Raw genomic sequence first — 279 nt, forward strand, 5'->3', positions numbered from 1 at the left:
GAAAAAAGAATACCTGTACAAGTCAGCCTCAAAAGAGTCAATGGACAAACTGGAAACCAGGTGCCTATTATATCACTAAATTTTAATGAACTCGATATGTTAAATGTCTCTGCAGAAAGAAAAAAAGACTATTGGCAATTCACGTCAGCCTGCTGGAGACATGATACAGTTCAAAGAAACAAGGCAAATGGTGTTTGATCTCTGTCAAAAAATCTTAAAATTACACTGAGATACCACTTTAATGGAAAAAGAAATAATTCCACCGATTTATCACTTTAC

This window comes from Pteropus vampyrus, unplaced genomic scaffold (genome assembly GCF_000151845.1).
Source record: "Pteropus vampyrus isolate Shadow unplaced genomic scaffold, Pvam_2.0 Scaffold601, whole genome shotgun sequence".
NCBI classification, from domain to species: domain Eukaryota; kingdom Metazoa; phylum Chordata; class Mammalia; order Chiroptera; family Pteropodidae; genus Pteropus; species Pteropus vampyrus.